Here is a 20,011-nt window from a genome sequence, read left to right as displayed (position 1 = left end):
ATAAAAAGCTTACAGCACTCAGTATTCCCAGGCGGTCTCCCATCTAGGTACTGACTGAGCCCAACCCTGCTTGGCTTCTGAGATCAGACGAGATCAGGCGTTCCCAAGGTGGTTTGGCCGTAAGCGAAAGAAGCTGGATTTAAAGGCCTGTTATAGCTAGTCAGCCAGCTATCTGAGTGCTAGCCAGCTATCTGTGCTGGAATTACATTGGAAGGCCTTTCATAGATAGATAGATCGATAGATCGATAGATAGATAGATAGATAGATAGATAGATAGATAGATAGATAGATAGATAGATAGATAGATAGATAGATAGATAGATAGATAGATAGATAGATAGATAGATAGATAGATAGATCCTTTATTATGCTAGCTAACAGCTAAATGACACCATGAATGGGGCTGAAACCAAAAAATAAAAAGCTTACAGCACTCAGTATTCCCAGGCGGTCTCCCATCTAGGTACTGACTGAGCCCAACCCTGCTTGGCTTCTGAGATCGGACGAGATCAGGCGTTCCCAAGGTGGTTTGGCCGTAAGCGAAAGAAGCTGGATTTAAAGGCCTGTTATAGCTAGTCAGCCAGCTATCTGAGTGCTAGCCAGCTATCTGTGCTGGAATTACATTGGAAGGCCTTTCATAGATAGATAGATCGATAGATCGATAGATCGATAGATAGATAGATAGATAGATAGATAGATAGATAGATAGATAGATAGATAGATAGATAGATAGATAGATAGATCCTTTATTATGCTAGCTAACAGCTAAATGACACTTCATGAATGGGGCTGAAACCCAAAAATAAAAAGCTTACAGCACTCAGTATTCCCAGGCGGTCTCCCATCTAGGTACTGACTGAGCCCAACCCTGCTTGGCTTCTGAGATCAGACGAGATCAGGCGTTCCCAAGGTGGTTTGGCCGTAAGCGAAAGAAGCTGGATTTAAAGGCCTGTTATAGCTAGTCAGCCAGCTATCTGAGTGCTAGCCAGCTATCTGTGCTGGAATTACATTGGAAGGCCTTTCATAGATAGATAGATCGATAGATCGATAGATAGATAGATAGATAGATAGATAGATAGATAGATAGATAGATAGATAGATAGATAGATAGATAGATAGATAGATAGATAGATAGATAGATCCTTTATTATGCTAGCTAACAGCTAAATGACACCATGAATGGGGCTGAAACCAAAAAATAAAAAGCTTACAGCACTCAGTATTCCCAGGCGGTCTCCCATCTAGGTACTGACTGAGCCCAACCCTGCTTGGCTTCTGAGATCGGACGAGATCAGGCGTTCCCAAGGTGGTTTGGCCGTAAGCGAAAGAAGCTGGATTTAAAGGCCTGTTATAGCTAGTCAGCCAGCTATCTGAGTGCTAGCCAGCTATCTGGGCTGGATTTACATTGGAAGGCCTTTTATAGATAGATAGATAGATAGATAGATAGATAGATAGATAGATAGATAGATAGATAGATAGATAGATAGATAGATAGATAGATAGATAGATAGATAGATAGATAGATAGATAGATAGATAGATAGATAGATAGATAGATAGATAGATAGATAGATAGATCCTTTATTATGCTAGCTAACAGCTAAATGACACTTCATGAATGGGGCTGAAACCCAAAAATAAAAAGCTTACAGCACTCAGTATTCCCAGGCGGTCTCCCATCTAGGTACTGACTGAGCCCAACCCTGCTTGGCTTCTGAGATCAGACGAGATCAGGCGTTCCCAAGGTGGTTTGGCCGTAAGCGAAAGAAGCTGGATTTAAAGGCCTGTTATAGCTAGTCAGCCAGCTATCTGAGTGCTAGCCAGCTATCTGTGCTGGAATTACATTGGAAGGCCTTTCATAGATAGATAGATCGATAGATCGATAGATCGATAGATAGATAGATAGATAGATAGATAGATAGATAGATAGATAGATAGATAGATAGATAGATAGATAGATCCTTTATTATGCTAGCTAACAGCTAAATGACACTTCATGAATGGGGCTGAAACCCAAAAATAAAAAGCTTACAGCACTCAGTATTCCCAGGCGGTCTCCCATCTAGGTACTGACTGAGCCCAACCCTGCTTGGCTTCTGAGATCAGACGAGATCAGGCGTTCCCAAGGTGGTTTGGCCGTAAGCGAAAGAAGCTGGATTTAAAGGCCTGTTATAGCTAGTCAGCCAGCTATCTGAGTGCTAGCCAGCTATCTGTGCTGGAATTACATTGGAAGGCCTTTCATAGATAGATAGATCGATAGATCGATAGATAGATAGATAGATAGATAGATAGATAGATAGATAGATAGATAGATAGATAGATAGATAGATAGATAGATCCTTTATTATGCTAGCTAACAGCTAAATGACACCATGAATGGGGCTGAAACCAAAAAATAAAAAGCTTACAGCACTCAGTATTCCCAGGCGGTCTCCCATCTAGGTACTGACTGAGCCCAACCCTGCTTGGCTTCTGAGATCGGACGAGATCAGGCGTTCCCAAGGTGGTTTGGCCGTAAGCGAAAGAAGCTGGATTTAAAGGCCTGTTATAGCTAGTCAGCCAGCTATCTGAGTGCTAGCCAGCTATCTGTGCTGGAATTACATTGGAAGGCCTTTCATAGATAGATAGATCGATAGATCGATAGATCGATAGATCGATAGATAGATAGATAGATAGATAGATAGATAGATAGATAGATAGATAGATAGATCCTTTATTATGCTAGCTAACAGCTAAATGACACCATGAATGGGGCTGAAACCAAAAAATAAAAAGCTTACAGCACTCAGTATTCCCAGGCGGTCTCCCATCTAGGTACTGACTGAGCCCAACCCTGCTTGGCTTCTGAGATCAGACGAGATCAGGCGTTCCCAAGGTGGTTTGGCCGTAAGCGAAAGAAGCTGGATTTAAAGGCCTGTTATAGCTAGTCAGCCAGCTATCTGAGTGCTAGCCAGCTATCTGTGCTGGAATTACATTGGAAGGCCTTTCATAGATAGATAGATCGATAGATCGATAGATCGATAGATCGATAGATCCTTTATTATGCTAGCTAACTGCTAAATGACACTTCATGAATGGGGCTGAAACCCAAAAATAAAAAGCTTACAGCACTCAGTATTCCCAGGCGGTCTCCCATCTAGGTACTGACTGAGCCCAACCCTGCTTGGCTTCTGAGATCAGACGAGATCAGGCGTTCCCAAGGTGGTTTGGCCGTAAGCGAAAGAAGCTGGATTTAAAGGCCTGTTATAGCTAGTCAGCCAGCTATCTGAGTGCTAGCCAGCTATCTGTGCTGGAATTACATTGGAAGGCCTTTCATAGATAGATAGATCGATAGATCGATAGATAGATAGATAGATAGATAGATAGATAGATAGATAGATAGATAGATAGATAGATAGATAGATAGATAGATAGATAGATAGATAGATCCTTTATTATGCTAGCTAACAGCTAAATGACACCATGAATGGGGCTGAAACCAAAAAATAAAAAGCTTACAGCACTCAGTATTCCCAGGCGGTCTCCCATCTAGGTACTGACTGAGCCCAACCCTGCTTGGCTTCTGAGATCGGACGAGATCAGGCGTTCCCAAGGTGGTTTGGCCGTAAGCGAAAGAAGCTGGATTTAAAGGCCTGTTATAGCTAGTCAGCCAGCTATCTGAGTGCTAGCCAGCTATCTGTGCTGGAATTACATTGGAAGGCCTTTCATAGATAGATAGATCGATAGATCGATAGATCGATAGATAGATAGATAGATAGATAGATAGATAGATAGATAGATAGATAGATAGATAGATAGATAGATCCTTTATTATGCTAGCTAACAGCTAAATGACACTTCATGAATGGGGCTGAAACCCAAAAATAAAAAGCTTACAGCACTCAGTATTCCCAGGCGGTCTCCCATCTAGGTACTGACTGAGCCCAACCCTGCTTGGCTTCTGAGATCAGACGAGATCAGGCGTTCCCAAGGTGGTTTGGCCGTAAGCGAAAGAAGCTGGATTTAAAGGCCTGTTATAGCTAGTCAGCCAGCTATCTGAGTGCTAGCCAGCTATCTGTGCTGGAATTACATTGGAAGGCCTTTCATAGATAGATAGATCGATAGATCGATAGATCGATAGATAGATAGATAGATAGATAGATAGATAGATAGATAGATAGATAGATAGATAGATAGATAGATAGATAGATAGATAGATCCTTTATTATGCTAGCTAACAGCTAAATGACACTTCATGAATGGGGCTGAAACCCAAAAATAAAAAGCTTACAGCACTCAGTATTCCCAGGCGGTCTCCCATCTAGGTACTGACTGAGCCCAACCCTGCTTGGCTTCTGAGATCAGACGAGATCAGGCGTTCCCAAGGTGGTTTGGCCGTAAGCGAAAGAAGCTGGATTTAAAGGCCTGTTATAGCTAGTCAGCCAGCTATCTGAGTGCTAGCCAGCTATCTGTGCTGGAATTACATTGGAAGGCCTTTCATAGATAGATAGATCGATAGATCGATAGATCGATAGATCCTTTATTATGCTAGCTAACTGCTAAATGACACTTCATGAATGGGGCTGAAACCCAAAAATAAAAAGCTTACAGCACTCAGTATTCCCAGGCGGTCTCCCATCTAGGTACTGACTGAGCCCAACCCTGCTTGGCTTCTGAGATCAGACGAGATCAGGCGTTCCCAAGGTGGTTTGGCCGTAAGCGAAAGAAGCTGGATTTAAAGGCCTGTTATAGCTAGTCAGCCAGCTATCTGAGTGCTAGCCAGCTATCTGTGCTGGAATTACATTGGAAGGCCTTTCATAGATAGATAGATCGATAGATCGATAGATAGATAGATAGATAGATAGATAGATAGATAGATAGATAGATAGATAGATAGATAGATAGATAGATAGATAGATAGATAGATAGATAGATAGATAGATCCTTTATTATGCTAGCTAACAGCTAAATGACACCATGAATGGGGCTGAAACCAAAAAATAAAAAGCTTACAGCACTCAGTATTCCCAGGCGGTCTCCCATCTAGGTACTGACTGAGCCCAACCCTGCTTGGCTTCTGAGATCGGACGAGATCAGGCGTTCCCAAGGTGGTTTGGCCGTAAGCGAAAGAAGCTGGATTTAAAGGCCTGTTATAGCTAGTCAGCCAGCTATCTGAGTGCTAGCCAGCTATCTGGGCTGGATTTACATTGGAAGGCCTTTTATAGATAGATAGATAGATAGATAGATAGATAGATAGATAGATAGATAGATAGATAGATAGATAGATAGATAGATAGATAGATAGATAGATAGATAGATAGATAGATAGATAGATAGATAGATAGATAGATAGATAGATAGATAGATAGATAGATAGTGTGATGATGCTAGCTGGACTAGCATATCACTAGCACTAAGGTAGACTGTAACTTTTATACCATAATATATAAAAATACATACACTTACCTGTTCTTGGGGGGAATGGCGGCGCGGGTCATTCTGTCCTCTTCGGGGGGAACACAGGAGCAGAGGGTACAGGTCGACCTGGAAAAACAAAGACTGTTAAAAGCTTAACTTTGTTATAACATATTTAACATGCATGTGAATTAATTAATCTAAGTAAAGATTGTACTACAGTTAATTATTTATTGCTGTATTTGTGATTAAGAGATGAGTGTTTTTCTTGAAAACACTGGGGTGTAATATTGGTTTGGGCCAGTGGGAGGGGCTATAACTATTTAAGGTAATTAAATTACTGTTTAAAGGGGGGATTGTCATGAACTGGTGTTTTCTTTTTTGCCTATACAATGAATAAAAAGAAGAAAGAGAAGTAAAACTTGCGACTTCCAGCTTCAATCCTTTGAGTTTGAATACGGTAACCTCCAGGCCATTTTGCCAGGTTACCACAGTCCTCCATTTTATCATTCATTTCACAATACATATATATTCCTTCTACCACTTGTTCCATTTCATATTTAAACATTTTCCATATATCAAGTTTTCTTTTTTCATACCTTGCAGTATTTCTTCGTATCCAAGTGACATATTTAGCTACTATCACACATAAGTTAACCATGTAGTTATTAGATTTTTTTCCCTTTAAAACCAAATATAATTAACATCTCCAACTCTTCTGGTTTCATTATATTCTTTCATTAAAATCCCTTTCATCATACTTTTAAGTTTATCCATAAAATCTTTTAGATCTTTATAATAAAAGAATAAGTGTTTTAATCCCTCCTCCTCTTGCATGCACACTTTGCACAATGCGTTCGGTTCTATTTCTATTTTATGTAGTCTCATTTCTGTTAAAATACAATTGTGCCTCAATAAGAAATTAAAATTATCCACCACTGGTTTAATGTTCATAGATTATTTTCTTCAATCTTTTCATATTTTTCTTTCCAATATCTATTTGCAGCTGGTTTAGTAAAAGCCTTGTCTCTGAACTTTTTTGTTGTTTCTGTCTCAAATTTGTTTAAACTCTTTTTTCCTTTTACATAAACTTCAGGGATCATGTTTTCATGGACCTCTTTTTTATTTATTGCTTGTATCCATTCCTTTGGTACAGCTTGTTTAAGGTTTTCATATTGTTTCTGTATTGTTTCTGTTGGGTTAATTGGATAAAATAATTATCGAGTAATTAATTAATTATATAATTAATAGCCTTTAAAACGGAGCACCACCAGCGATTTTGGGTTAAAAGGTTGATCACTGGGAAACCTCAGTTTAAACAAATCAGTCTTGTCTCTGATTGTGAGTTCGTAAAATGGAATATTTTTCTCATCTAAGTAATTAAAAACACCATGCCAAGTTGCATACCATTATAAGGTTTATTAAACCAACAATAACATACCAAATACAATGCTTATTAATTAAATGGCCTAAGATTTATGCATACATTGTTAGATGGACTATTACGTGAAATTAGGTTGAGATTAATGATTGAATGATGGAAGGAAACCCTTCTAAGATCTAATTAAAGAATATACGAAAATAGTGAAACGAATAAAATATTTGTAGTGAAACCAACCTTTTAACAAGAGCACATAAACAGTGTTACCTGGAGACATCGGCAGTAGGAGGTAGAAGAGAGAGGCCCAGGTTTGGATCACCTCACGGTTGTCTTTGTTGATTCTATTTCGGGCTTTGGTCCGTAGAACAATTGCTGTTCTCACCGTCTCTTCACCGAAGAATCTCGAACACACACGCATATAAAAGGTGTCCTTTAGGGCCAAATGATGCTCCTTTCTGAGTCTCTCCACAGGTACAGATTTTCCGATCACCACGAGTTGTGCTATTCGCTCAAAAAGGTTGGATTCCTACACGCGGTCGAATAAGGACTTTGTTTGTCCAAACGCGAACTTTTGTTTAACCCGAACTTGCTAACGCTAACAGTTAACATGTTTTTGTTTTAAGGCCTAGTTGACCTCTAGAACTTATTCCAACTTACTCCATCTTACTGGACTGCCTTCTTCTTCTTCTTTCGGATTATGGCGGTTGGCAGACCGGTTGGCAGCATGTTCCTCACAATGTAGAAGTACACGTTCTGAAGTCTCCCTATTCATGCAATACCTACAAAGCCCCGTGTCGTGTTTCTGAATGAGATGTAGTGATGCATTCAATAAGGTGTGATCTATTCGTAGCCTAGTCAGAACCACTTCTTGTCTCCGCCCGTATCCCTCTATTGTACCTGAACTTATCCTAGGCTGGATATCGTACAGATGTCTGCCCTTTTTTTCTTGTTCCCACTCACTCTGCCATATGTTTTGAACATGCCTCTTAATGAGTACTTTCACCTCTGCCTTACTGAGAGGAATTGCCATTTCACATCTGGATCTTTTTAAACATTGTTTCGCTATCCTATCAGCTGTTTCATTTCCATCTACTCCCACATGTACTGGAACCCAAAGAAATTTCACACTTATGCATTGCATTTGAAGCTTAAACAATGTGTGATATATTTCTAATATTAGATCCAGCCTGCAAGACGACTGCCCAGTTCAGAGACAAACGAGAGCAGCTAACGAGTCTGAACAGATTACTAAGTGCATAGGGCACACATCCTCAGCCCATTGCAATGCCAACAGAATTGCCACAAGTTCAGTGGCAAACACTAAAATATTATTTGATAACCGCCTCCCTATATTGACCTGGAATTCAGGAATGAAAACTGCTGCTGCTGTAGTTCCTGGACTGCCTTCTGAACTGAACTGAGTAACAAAGCCCGCCTTGGTTTTTTAAACTACACGACAAAGGGCGGGGTTATCTAAGTCAAAGCCAATCAGTTTAAACTTCTCTTTGAGATCACGTGACGACAGGTCTCCTCCCACCATGTACTTTTAACTACTGACAACCAGCAGGTGGCGCTAAGATACAACTATACATGAGTTGGTTAAGTTGGTTCACAAATTAAGTTTTGTAGGAGTTAGATCTTTGTGGAAGTTATTCCAAATCAACTCTTAGTATTACCTAAAATTATAACAGAAAATCTAAACAGTCATTAATGGATTACACAAGTACAACATACAGAAATCAATACATATTGGAATTAAAGCATACAGTGGTGCTTGAAACCAATCCACAGTCAGACAGATTGTGTACAAATGGGGGAAATTCAAGACCATTGTTACCCTCCCCAGGAGTGGTCGACCAACAAAGATCACTCCAAGAGCAAGGCGTGTAATAGTCAGCGAGGTCACAAAGGACCCCAGGGTAACTTCTAAGCAACTCAAGGCCTCTCTCACATTGGCTAATGTTAATGTTCATGAGTCCACCATCAGGAGAACACTGAACAACAATGGTGTGCATGGCAGGGTTGCAAGGAGAAAGCCACTGCTCTCCAAAAAGAACATTGCTGCTCGTCTGCAGTTTGCTACAGATCACGTGGACAAGCCAGAAGGCTATTGGAAGAATGTTTTGTGGACGGATGAGACCAAAATAGAACTTTTTGGTTTAAATGAAAAGCGTTATGTTTGGAGAAAGGAAAACACTGCATTCCAGCATAAGAACCTTATCCCATCTGTGAAACATGGTGGTGGTAGTATCATGGTTTGGGCCTGTTTTGCTGCATCTGGGCCATGAGAATTCTTAAGGAAAATGTCAGGACATCTGTCCATGAACTGAATATCAAGAGAAGGTGGGTCATGCAGCAAGACAACGACCCTAAGCACACAAGTCGTTCTACAAAGAATGGTTAAAGAAGAATAAAGTTAATGTTTTGGAATGGCCAAGTCAAAGTCCTGACCTTAATCCAATCGAAATGTTGTGGAAGGACCTGAAGCGAGCAGTTAATGTGAGGAAACCCACCAACATCCCAGAGTTGAAGCTGTTCTGTACGGAGGAATGGGCTAAAATTTCTCCAAGCCGGTGTGCAGGACTGATCAACAGTTATCGGAAACGTTTAGTTGCAGTTATTGCTGCAAAGGGAGTCACACCAGATACTGAAAGCAAAGGTTCACATACTTTTGCCACTCACAAATATGTAATATTTGATCATTTTCCTCAATAAATAAATGACCAAGTACAATATTTTTGTCTCATTTGTTTAACTGGGTTCTCTTTATCTACTTTTAGGTGTGAAAATCTTATGATGTTTTAGGTCATATTTATGCAGAAATATAGAAAATTCTAAAGGGTTCACAAACTTTCAAGCACCACTGTACAGTACAGATGTTCACATCTTTGTATACAATAGTAGTTCTTGGCACTTGTATGGGGTCCATGAAGAGTAAATAAAACATAAACGAAATAACCACAGGTCACTTGTATTATAAAACATACAAGTTTGTAAAGGTAATTGTTAAAGGTCCCTTGGTTAAAATCAATTTGGTTTAGTTCATTTTCCATATTGTCCCAGTCCCCGAATTCCAGAGTATGTGTGTGGGTGTGTGTTAGGACACATTGTCTCTGGCCTCTGGAGTCGTAAAAGTGGCTTAGGGGGTTAGCCAGTGTGTTCTAGTCAAGGCAGGCTTCTATTTGGCTGGAGGAATTTTTACGATGCCTGTCCCTAAATGGAATCCACATTTTCCATGTCTTTAGCATCCTTAAGTGTAAACAATTGGAGTTTAATGGTGACATCTGGCTGGCCTTGCTGGCACCAAAAGCTGAACTTAATGTCCAGATCTGGTTAAGCCCACAAATTACCTTGACAACTTTAGAGCTCTGACCAGTCATAAAAGTCCCCTGGGGAGTAGCATGTCTATGCCAAAAGACCTTCTAATGAAGGGTAGGTGTGAGGGTAGGTGTGTCCAGATGAACTGATTCAACTTTGTGGAATTGTGTACCTGGATTATTGAGCATGCATCAACTTCGGTAAGGATTGCCTCAAACTCGTACGAGAGTATGAGAAAACGGCACGTAAGATGGCTGACTACAGGAACCACCTGTGATTTAACATCAGATGCAGACAGAGCAGGATCACACCTAAGAGCCTGAAACTTAGATCTTCGGTAAAGGGTCACCGAGCTAGCAAGATCATTCAGAAGGCACAGAACCAGCTACTGAATGAACGGGTGAGACAAACTAACTTCACAATTGATGTCTTAAAAACTAGAGAGGAGCAGATCGTACAAAGACTTACATCACGTCTAGATGAACCCACTCTCCAACAGGTGATTAACTTCATGCAGAGGGCTCGTCTAGGACAACATGAAAAGTCAAAAACCAGGCAGCGAAAAAAGTTTGACTTGCTTGCTGCAGGACAGAAACACCAACAGACCATGGATGGCTGAAAAAGGAATGAAGGGCAAACACACAATGGTGATGTGGACAAGTGGGTGAAGAACTTGTCGGACAGACAACTCACACAAGCAGAGAAAGACATCTTGGCTAAGGGGTTGAATTTCGCTGTTACACCAAAGCAAGTCCCACTAGTGGAACTGATCACAGCCACAGAATCAGCAATCCGCAACAACAATATCTCCTATCTGGAAGCGGAACAGTTGCGGATGAAAGTGTCAGCTTGCCTGAGTAATGCACAGCCAACGCCATCCAACATCAGCAGAGACGAGAGGTATGCACTTACTACACTTAGTAAGGACAATAACATCATCACTTCCTGTTGACAAGGGTAGATGTACTGTTCTGTTAAAGCAGATAGACTATCATTAGAAAGTGATGTTGTTACTTAGTGACACTAACACTTATGAGCTGCTGAAACGAGATCCAGGTAGTAGCTACAAGAAAAAGGTAATAGATTGTCTGAAAGTTTTAGAACAGAACAATGCTATTGACAGGGCTTTGTACTAGAAATTATATCCGGGGGAGACTACACTTAGTCTGTATGGGTTACCTAAGATACACAAACAGGATGAAGTTTCTAGCATCGATTATCAGCCCGTTGGTAGGTAGCACGGAACACCACATTCAGAACACCAAGGATTTTGTGGACAAGGTGAAGGGCGTCATCATGGAGACTGAGGAAACTATGGTCTCGTATGATGTTACATCCCTCTTCACGTGCATTCCGGTTGCTGAGGCAGTGGAGGTGGTCCATAGGAAACTACAAGGCGACCTCACCCTGAGCATGAGGACCACCCTTACCACAGATCAGGTGTGCACACTCCTAGAACTGTGTCATCAGTCCACCTACTTCTCATACAGAGGACAGTTCTACAAACAGAAACATGGGTGTGCTATGGGGTCTCACCTATTGTTGCAAACCTGTACATGGAGGAAGTGGAAAAGAAGGCACTAAGGTCCTACTCAGGGACACCACGAGTCATTGGTTCAGATATGTGGACGACACCTGGGTTAAAATAAAATCCGAGGAAGTACCACATTTCACGGACCACATCAACTCGGTGGACAAACACATCAAGTTCACAAGGGAGGTTGCAAGCAACAACAGTTTAGCCTTCTTAGACTGTGAAATTGCTAGTAAAGATGGGGGACTTTTGAAAGTAAATGTGTACCGTAAACCAACACACACAGTACTTAAGGTTTGACTCCCATCATGCATTGGAGCACAAACTAGGAGTCATCAGGATGCTGCACCACCAGGCGAACAGCATCCTCACAGACACTACGGCCAAGGATAGAGAGAAATCTCATGTCAAGAAGGCCCTGGGTGAATGTGGTTATCCCAACTGGGCATTCGTAAAAACGGGAAAAATGCCCAAACACAGCTCCAGTGGATCGAAGGGAGGAGAAGAACAACCGCGGTCTAAGCGCAAACCAGTGGTGATTCCGTATGTGGCAGGAGTATCACAACAATTAAGACGGATATTCTCCAAACACCGTGTTTCAGTTGCTTTCAAATCCCAGAACACGCTACGCCAGAAATTAGTTCACCCTAAGGACCGGGTTCCTCGACACAAACAGAGTAACATAGTGTATGCTGTTAGGTGCCGGGAGGATTGTCGGGAACTGTACATCGGGGAAACTAAACAGCCACTGGCGAAACGGATGGCCCAACATCAACCTCTTCTTGCCAGGACTCTGCGGTTTACACCCACCTGCAAGCCAGCGGCCACTCATTTAATGATGAAGATGTGCAGGTCCTTGACAAGGAGGAACGCTGGTTTGAACGGGGAGTCAAAGAGGCCATCTATGTGAGGAGGGAACGACCATCGCTGAACCGGGGAGGGGGCCTGAGAGTACATCTCTCACCATCTTACAATGCCGTAATAGGAGCTTTACCCCAATCATACAGTGGGGTCAAAAAGTATTTAGTCAGCCACTGATTGTGCAGGTTCTCCTACTTAGAAAGATGAGAGAGGTCTGTAATTTTTATCATAGGTACACTTCAACTATGAGAGACAAAATAAGAAAAATAAATCCAGGAAATCACATTGTAGGATTTTTAAAGAATTTATTTGTAAATTATGGTGGAAAATAAGTATTTGGTCACCCACAAACAAGCAAGATTTCTGGCTCTCACAGACCTGTAACTTCTTCTTTAAGAAGCTCTTCTGTCCTCCACTCATTACCTGTATTAATGGCACCTGTTTGACCTCGTTATCTGTATAAAAGACACCTGTCCACAGCCTCAAACAGTCAGACTCCAAACTCAACCATGGCCAAGACCAAAGAGCTGTCGAAGGACACCAGGAAGAAAATTGTAGACCTGCACCAGGCTGGGAAGAGTGAATTTACAATAGGCAAGCAGGTTGGTGTGAATAAATCAACTGTGGGAGCAATTGTAAGAAAATGGAAGACCATTGATAATCTCCCTTGGGGTCAAGATCTCATCCCGTGGGGTCAAAATGATCATGAGAACGGTGAGCAAAAATCCCAGAACTACACGGAGGGACCTGATGAATGACCTGCAGAGAGCTGGACCAAAGTAACAAAGGCTACCATCAGTAACACACTACACCGAGAGGGACTCAAATCCTGCAGTGCCAGGCGTGTCCCCCTGCTTAAGCCAGTACATGTCCAGGCCCATCTGAAGTTTGCCAGAGAGCATATGGATGATCCAGAAGAGGATTGGGAGAATATCATGTGGTCAGATGAAACCAAAATGGAACTTTTTGGTAAAAACTCAACTCGTCGTGTTTGGAGGCTGAGTTGCATCCCAAGAACACCATACCTACTGTGAAGCATGGGGGTGGAAACATCATGCTTTGGGGCTGTTTTTCTGCAAAGGGGACAGGACGACTTATCCGTGTTAAGGGAAGAATGAACGGGGCCATGTATCGTGAGATTTTAAGCCAAAACCTCCTTCCATCAGTGAGAGCATTAAAGATGGAACGTGGCTGGGTCTTCCAGCATGACAATGATCCCAAACACACCGCTCGGGCAACGAAGGAGTGGCTCTGTAAAAAGCATTTCAAGGTCCTGGAGTGGCCTAGCCAGTCTCCAGACCTCAACCCCATAGAAAATTTGTGGAGTCCGTGTTGCCCAGCAACAGCCCCAAAACATCACTGCTCTAGAGGAGATCTGCATGGAGGAATGGGCCAAAATACCAGCTACAGTGTGTGCAAACCTGGAGAAGACTTACAGGAAACCTTTGACCTCTGTCATTGCCAACAAAGCTTATGTTACAAAGTATTGAGTTTAACTTTTGTTATTGACCAAATACTTATTTTTCACCATAATTTACAAATAAATTCTTTAAAAATCCTACAATGTGATTTCCTGGATTTTTTTTTTTCTCATTTTGTCTCTCATAGTTGAAGTGTACCTATGATGAAAATTACAGACCTCTCTCATCTTTCTAAGTAGGAGAACCTGCACAATCAGTGGCTGACTAAATACTTTTTGGCCCCACTGTATGTGAAATACACACATGACCATTGTAATTAATGGTCATTGTGGATTGCATATGGACCTGATCACCGGTTCCATTGTTATGCAATGGTCGGTGATCGGTCGTTATGCAAATCAACTGCATATAAGGTTGTGGTATTCACCACCAGCTCAGACTGAAGAAGTCATTCGTATTGAGTGACGAAACGTATCTCAACAAACAAACTTGTGTCCAGATGAACTGATTTAACTTTGTGGAATTGTGTACCTGGATTATTGAGCATGCAACAGTGTGAGAAAGACGTTTTAGGGTTCCCTCTGGGGGTTCGTAAACGTCTTTGAAGGTAAACAGACATGGAGATCTCCGGACGCAGAGAAAACTGAAAAGAAGTATCAATGTTTAATCCAGCAATAAGTCTTTCTATCATTTTTCTGCTACATTTCCTTTTTATATTCCTCTCCTATAGATTCTAGGGCCTCTATTATTGCTTGTGTTGGTAAAAATCCTTCTTTAACCCTGTACAAAATATCCTTTATTTGTTTAATCCCTCCTTCCCACCATTTTCTGTAAAATTTCTGTTTTGCTCAAAAAGTCTCCCCAAGATTCCAGTACTTCTCTGTAAAAGCATGGGATTAAATCCCTCATGTAGTTTTTAGTTTTCATCCACAAAATATTCAAGCCTAAATTACTGTCTCCACATTTGTTTAGAAAATATTCCATTATCCTTTTCCAAGTAGATTTAATTCCTCCATCCAAAAACTTCTTTACTATTTTAACTCTTCATTTAAGTTATTATTTAAAACTTTTAATTATTATTACAGTATCCTGCAATCCCAGTCCCCCTTCTTCCACTGCTCCAATTAGTGTCTCATATGCTATTTTACATCTTCCTTTCCCCCAAATAAAGCCTATCACAATTTCTTTTATTTTTTTCAATAGCTGATACTGGTATTAAATTGACACTTAATAAATACCATATTTTGGATAACATTAACCAGTACTTTTCCTTTCAATGTCAAGTTCCTTGTTTTCCAAAATTCTAATCTTTGTTCCATTCCTTTTATGGCACTTTCCCACATAATCTACCGCTCCTGTTGCTTTATTTCTTTTTCATCGGATAATCTCAGCGCCTGTTGGATACTAAAAGACTGTGGTGTGTGTGTTGGATCATTTTAAAAGACGCGGACGCTGGTACGTTTTCTTCACATCCTGAAACGATCTGGATTACAATTTACAGCTACGTGGTGAACGGTGGGTGAGTTTTCCTGCGATCGGCACAATGTTGAACTATTCTGCTGACCAGCTGATGGAGTTCAACAATTACACTACTCCATCGTGTATTCTAGTCATCAAACAGCTTGGACTCCTTCGCCGGCCTCGTTATATTCACAGGGGCTCCCGGAGAAAGCTTGTCCCAGTGAGAGTAAGGAACTGCTCGGATGGTAAAGTGGGGTTTTCTAGGCATGCGCCATATACTCCCAATGGCCAGATCTCCCGAGCAGTATCTCCGTGTAGTCTCGAACCGCGTTACACCTGGCTGGTACCTGTGGTTCCTGATCAGCCCGCTACACACCTCCAGCCACGGCAGAGACTCCGAGTCAGAAACAGAGGAGTTAATACTGTCAATCTCAGAGCACTGGAACACACACCGTTACTGCAGTCTTACTCTGTGTCAGTCCATATGGCACTGATAAATGCGCGCTCTGTCCATAATAAGACGTTTATTTTAAATGACTTTTTCACTTCTCATGGTTTGGACCTGTTGTTTTTAACTGAGACATGGGCTACAGGTGGTGAATCGGCTAGCGACTCCGCCCCCTTCTTGGAACTTTGCCCAGTAGACTGCGGGTAGAGGCGGAGGAGTTGCGGTGGTTTTTAAACAGCGTCTGAGATGCCAAATGCTGAATATTGGGACTTTTAAAAGTTTTTAAGCACTGGTCTTTAAATCTCACTCTGTTCTTCCATTACTCTGTGCAGTAGTATACAGACCTCCAAAACCAAACAGCGACTTCATCACTGAGTTTGCTGAATTCCTTGCTATGATTGTACCTATGTCTGACAGCTTGGTGATTTGAATATTCATGTCTGCTGCCCTGATAAATATCAGGTGAATGATATTTTATCAGCTACTGGACTCTTTTGGTTTTATTCAACATATTCATAAGCCCACCCATATGCAAGGTCACACACTTGATTTGGTGTTTTCATCTGGTTTTGATATTGACAAACTAGATATTGAGGAGGCTAGTTTCTCTGATCATATGCCAGTAGTCTTTAGCTCAACTTTAACTGCGCATTTCCCTGCTCCTGTTTTAGGGCACTGGTCAAGGATTATCACTTCGTCTACATCTAACGATTTTTCCAGAGCCTTTTCTGACATGTTAAAATTGCCCAACTATGGTCAGACTCATGCTAATGTGGATGAGTTAGTTACTTTTTTTAATTATAACTGTTCAACTGTTCTGTATTCTCTTGCCCCTATGAAATTTAAACGCTTAAAACCAAAAGTTCAGCCCTGGTTAAATGCATCCACACAGGAAATTAGACAGGCTTGTAGAAGAGCGGAACGGAAATGGAGAAAGGACAGATTGCAAGTAAGTTTGGATATTTTTAAAGGTTGTCTGGAAGACTATCAGCTAGCTGTTAAGTCTGCTAGAGAGGCATACTTTTCAAGCATAATTGCCAAAAATTACAACAGACCTAAAGTACTGTTCAGTACAATAAATTCTTTACTTAAATCATCACCAATTGGAAATGTTCCTTCTCCTAGAGTATGTGAATAGTTTTTAAACTTTTTTGTGGAAAAAACTGAAACAATTAGGTCTGGCATTACTTACTTGGGTATAGATTATCCACTTCCACCGCCGTGCCCAGGTGTGTTTGAAAAGTTTGAGGCTGTTTCAATCTCCGAATTAACAGATTTGGTGCTGAAAACAAAACCAACAACCTCCCCACTTGATGTGATGCCCCCAAAGATAGTTAGGGAGACATTTGATATATTAGGACCTTTTGTCCTGGATATCATTAATACTTCCCTTGCCACTGGTACTGTTCCTGTAAGGGGCCGCCCGCACCGCCATCTTCCCGCCACCAGAGGGAGAGTGCGCTCTGCACCCAGTGATAATTAGCTTGATTGATTTCAGCTGGGCAATGCCTTTTATAAGGACTTCACCCAGTTCACTTGGCGCAGAGTCTTGCGTTTGCTTACAGAAACCAGACCTCGCCGGTAATCGGTATATCTCCTTGAAGGAACCTTTTTGCTGTTTCTCTTTTTCTCGCCTTGTAGGGAACCAGTACCCTACAGGCTCTGACTATCTTTCTTTGTAGTTTAAAGAAACTTTAAAAGATAAATTTTAAGAAAGTATTTCTTTAGTTATCTCCTTGCACCTTTGCAGTGGTTTCCATCTAAGTTCTGACAAGACTACCCGACGGCCAGTGGGTAGCTTGCCAGGTTGTTTCCTTAGTTAGCCCTAAGTTTGTTTGGCATCCTTTGTTTCCATTTTCCCGCCCTTTTTGGCTTAACTCTTAAAAGTTTTAGAATCTAAGTTTTCCTTACCTCAGCCGGTGGCGCAGTGGTTTAAGCGTCAGCCTTTTGGCTGTTCAGTACGCCAGCAGGAAGGGTTCGAGACCCAGTATATAAGTTCAGTTCTGTTACACTCCTGTGGCTGGTTTCTTTCTTTAACCTTTCACCTAAGTGGTCAGTCGTAATCAAGGCAGGTATATTTTGTCCTGCTACCTATTTATTTATGTAATTCATTTTTATTTTTTTTTTTTTTTTTTTATTTTTTTTTTTTTATTTTTTTTTTTTTTTTTATTTTTTTTTTTTTTTAAATCAATCCTCTATTCTCTCATAAAAGTCACAAAGTCATAAGCACTCTTACACTCTCCATAGACTACTGGGTAAAACATTGCTCTCCCACACCAGCAACCCCGGTTCAAGTCCCACTCTCGCCAATACATTTATATCTGCTTTTGGGTCCACCCAGGTGGTTACTGACACTTGGAAAACATAACACGTGGCGGCACCGCCCCGTAACAGTTCCAGCATGCTTTAAACATGCTGTAGTTACACCTCTGCTCAAAAAGCATAATCTTGATGCTACAGTGGTTAGTAACTATAGGCCGATTTCTAAATGACCATTCTTGGCTAAATTGCTGGAAAAGGTTGTATATTCTCAGCTTTTACCATTTTTGAGTAGAGATGGTATTTTTGAGATTTTTCAATCTGGCTTTAAGTCTATGCACAGCACTGAATCTGCTCTTCTGAAGGTGACAAATGACTTGCTACTTACTGTTGATGAGGGAAATTGTGCCATCCTCATTTTATTGGACCTTAGTTCTGCTTTTGATACTGTTGACCATGACATACTTGTTGGTCGCCTGGAAAAGTGGGTGGGGTTACAGGGAGAGGCCCTGAATTGGTTCATATCTTATTTTAAAAATAGAACCTTTTCAGTGAATATTAGCAGCTATTTCTCTTCTTCTGCTGATGTCTCTTGTGGTGTTCCACAAGGGTCCATACTAGGGCCCCTCCTTTTTTCTCTCTATATGCTGCCATTGGGTCAAATAATTAGGAAGCACAATGTCAGCTTTCACCTGTATGCTGATGACATACAGCTTTATCTTCCCTTTAGACCGAATGACAATGGCTCGTTAACATCTCTTAGCAGTTGTCTTGAGGACATAAAGAGGTGGATGGCTGACAATTTTCTTCAGCTGAATGAAAGCAAGTCAGAGGTTATCGTTTTTGGGGGTCCTCATCACATCAATAGTGTCTCCAATAACCTTGGTCACTTGTCTACATGTGTCAAAACATCTGTGAGAAATCTTGGTGTTATCTTTGACTCTGACCTCCGATTTGATAAACAAATCAACTCTGTGGTAAGGAATAGCTTCTTCCAGCTCAGAAATATTGCGAAGATTAAGCCTTTTCTCTGCTATTCTGACCTGGAAAAAGTTATTCATGCATTCATTTCTGCAAGAGTTGACTACTGTAATTCTCTGTATATTGGGATTGGTCAGTCTCTGTTGCGGCGCTTGCAGGTAGTCCAGAATGCAGCAGCAAGGTTACTGACTAATACCAAGAAAAGAAACCATATTACACCAGTCCTTGCCTCACTACATTGGCTGCCTGTTCAGCACAGGATTCAGTTTAAAGTTCTTTTATTTGTTTTTAAAGCGCTTAATGGTCAAGCCCCGGCTTATCTCAGTGGTATGCTTTCTCCCGCAACCGCACAGTGATCTTTAAGATCAGCCACTCAGAACTTGTTGACTGTTCCTAGGGCTCGTTTGAAGCTAAAAGGTGATCGTGCATTTGCAGTTTATGCTCCGAGGCTATGGAACACTCTACCTCCTAATATTCGACAAGCACCTTCGGCCGCTGTTTTTAAATCACTCCTAAAAACATACCTTTTATAAGCTGGCATTTGAACAGTGAGGAGCCGTGTTAATTTTAATTGTTTAGTCTATTTGTATCTGTTTTATTTTGTCTCTTACTCTATATTAAAAAAGTAAGAACCAAATAAAAATACAATGTTGTGTTATGTATGCTTATTCGATGTACAGCACTTTGGTCAACGTAAGTTGTTTTAAGAGTGCTTTATAAATAAAATTTACTTATATACTTACTTACTATAATTTTATTGGTTTTCTTATGTTTTGACTTATTAAAACTCCTAGCACCTTAACATTTTCTTTTTCTTCTTTGAAGGGTATGTTCTCGGGTATTGTATCTATTTGACCTATTCTCATATACTGACTTTTTCCCATATTTACCTTCGCGCCTGTTCCTCGACAGTACATCTCTAGTATTTCAATTGCCTTTTCTACTCTAGAGATG

General features: G+C 41.0%; 14 non-coding genes and 1 pseudogene across 14 annotated transcripts; 1 reads left to right on the top strand and 14 right to left on the bottom strand.

The window, feature by feature from the left end:
* Positions 1-6: 6 nt before the first annotated feature.
* Positions 7-125, bottom strand: LOC134315753 (5S ribosomal RNA). The gene has a single exon (XR_010012814.1). It is a non-coding gene; the product is annotated as a 5S ribosomal RNA (ribosomal RNA).
* Positions 126-422: 297 nt separating this feature from the next.
* LOC134315672 (5S ribosomal RNA) lies at positions 423-541 on the bottom strand. Its single transcript, XR_010012736.1, has one exon. It is a non-coding gene; the product is annotated as a 5S ribosomal RNA (ribosomal RNA).
* A 267-nt stretch (positions 542-808) lies between these two features.
* LOC134315752 (5S ribosomal RNA) lies at positions 809-927 on the bottom strand. Its single transcript, XR_010012813.1, has one exon. It is a non-coding gene; the product is annotated as a 5S ribosomal RNA (ribosomal RNA).
* A 277-nt stretch (positions 928-1,204) lies between these two features.
* Positions 1,205-1,323, bottom strand: LOC134315660 (5S ribosomal RNA). Its single transcript, XR_010012725.1, has one exon. It is a non-coding gene; the product is annotated as a 5S ribosomal RNA (ribosomal RNA).
* A 319-nt stretch (positions 1,324-1,642) lies between these two features.
* On the bottom strand, positions 1,643-1,761 carry LOC134315751 (5S ribosomal RNA). The gene has a single exon (XR_010012812.1). It is a non-coding gene; the product is annotated as a 5S ribosomal RNA (ribosomal RNA).
* Positions 1,762-2,024: 263 nt separating this feature from the next.
* Positions 2,025-2,143, bottom strand: LOC134315750 (5S ribosomal RNA). The gene has a single exon (XR_010012811.1). It is a non-coding gene; the product is annotated as a 5S ribosomal RNA (ribosomal RNA).
* A 257-nt stretch (positions 2,144-2,400) lies between these two features.
* LOC134315649 (5S ribosomal RNA) lies at positions 2,401-2,519 on the bottom strand. Its single transcript, XR_010012714.1, has one exon. It is a non-coding gene; the product is annotated as a 5S ribosomal RNA (ribosomal RNA).
* A 253-nt stretch (positions 2,520-2,772) lies between these two features.
* Positions 2,773-2,891, bottom strand: LOC134315749 (5S ribosomal RNA). The gene has a single exon (XR_010012810.1). It is a non-coding gene; the product is annotated as a 5S ribosomal RNA (ribosomal RNA).
* A 207-nt stretch (positions 2,892-3,098) lies between these two features.
* Positions 3,099-3,217, bottom strand: LOC134315748 (5S ribosomal RNA). Its single transcript, XR_010012809.1, has one exon. It is a non-coding gene; the product is annotated as a 5S ribosomal RNA (ribosomal RNA).
* Positions 3,218-3,490: 273 nt separating this feature from the next.
* On the bottom strand, positions 3,491-3,609 carry LOC134315637 (5S ribosomal RNA). The gene has a single exon (XR_010012703.1). It is a non-coding gene; the product is annotated as a 5S ribosomal RNA (ribosomal RNA).
* A 259-nt stretch (positions 3,610-3,868) lies between these two features.
* On the bottom strand, positions 3,869-3,987 carry LOC134315747 (5S ribosomal RNA). The gene has a single exon (XR_010012808.1). It is a non-coding gene; the product is annotated as a 5S ribosomal RNA (ribosomal RNA).
* Positions 3,988-4,262: 275 nt separating this feature from the next.
* Positions 4,263-4,381, bottom strand: LOC134315746 (5S ribosomal RNA). The gene has a single exon (XR_010012807.1). It is a non-coding gene; the product is annotated as a 5S ribosomal RNA (ribosomal RNA).
* A 199-nt stretch (positions 4,382-4,580) lies between these two features.
* Positions 4,581-4,699, bottom strand: LOC134315745 (5S ribosomal RNA). The gene has a single exon (XR_010012806.1). It is a non-coding gene; the product is annotated as a 5S ribosomal RNA (ribosomal RNA).
* A 285-nt stretch (positions 4,700-4,984) lies between these two features.
* LOC134315626 (5S ribosomal RNA) lies at positions 4,985-5,103 on the bottom strand. The gene has a single exon (XR_010012692.1). It is a non-coding gene; the product is annotated as a 5S ribosomal RNA (ribosomal RNA).
* A 5,072-nt stretch (positions 5,104-10,175) lies between these two features.
* LOC134314743 (uncharacterized) lies at positions 10,176-16,525 on the top strand (annotated as a pseudogene).
* Positions 16,526-20,011: the final 3,486 nt, after the last annotated feature.

Source organism: Trichomycterus rosablanca, chromosome 5 (assembly GCF_030014385.1).
Source record: "Trichomycterus rosablanca isolate fTriRos1 chromosome 5, fTriRos1.hap1, whole genome shotgun sequence".
Taxonomy (NCBI): Eukaryota; Metazoa; Chordata; class Actinopteri; order Siluriformes; family Trichomycteridae; genus Trichomycterus; species Trichomycterus rosablanca.
Note: the sequence above shows the minus strand (reverse complement) of the source record. Positions and strands in the feature narration are given on the sequence as shown.